Genomic DNA, 446 nt, shown 5'->3' with positions numbered 1-446 from the left:
TATTTTAGTTCATACGTCACATATTATCTCAAATAATTACATTATTAAAAAAATAAATATAATTAATTATTAGATTCTAAAATAAAATTATTAGACATTTAAAAATATAATTATAATGAAAAAAAATGAGATACAATTTTCTCAAAAATATACAATTAAAATATTAAACAATAAAAAGATATACGCATAATAAGATAATGCCCCACCTAATACGACATATATCAAAAAATTCTGAGAGTTATTTTTCAACAGTAGTCGTCATCATCACTGATATGCATCCGCCAACAAAAGCTTTGAACGCCATTCAGACGACGGCTACTTCGCGACGAGTTATTTACTGTTACGGTGTAACGTTGAAGCTGTAAGGGTTGTAAGAATTTAATAATACAGAGGATTAAGTCCGCCATTTAATTATTTTTAAACGCAAATGCTTTAATTGTTTGAAG

The sequence above is a fragment of the Dendrobium catenatum genome, unplaced genomic scaffold (genome assembly GCF_001605985.2).
Source record: "Dendrobium catenatum unplaced genomic scaffold, ASM160598v2 original_scaffold_92254, whole genome shotgun sequence".
Classification (NCBI taxonomy): Eukaryota; Viridiplantae; Streptophyta; class Magnoliopsida; order Asparagales; family Orchidaceae; genus Dendrobium; species Dendrobium catenatum.
This window is presented reverse-complemented; position numbering follows the sequence as displayed.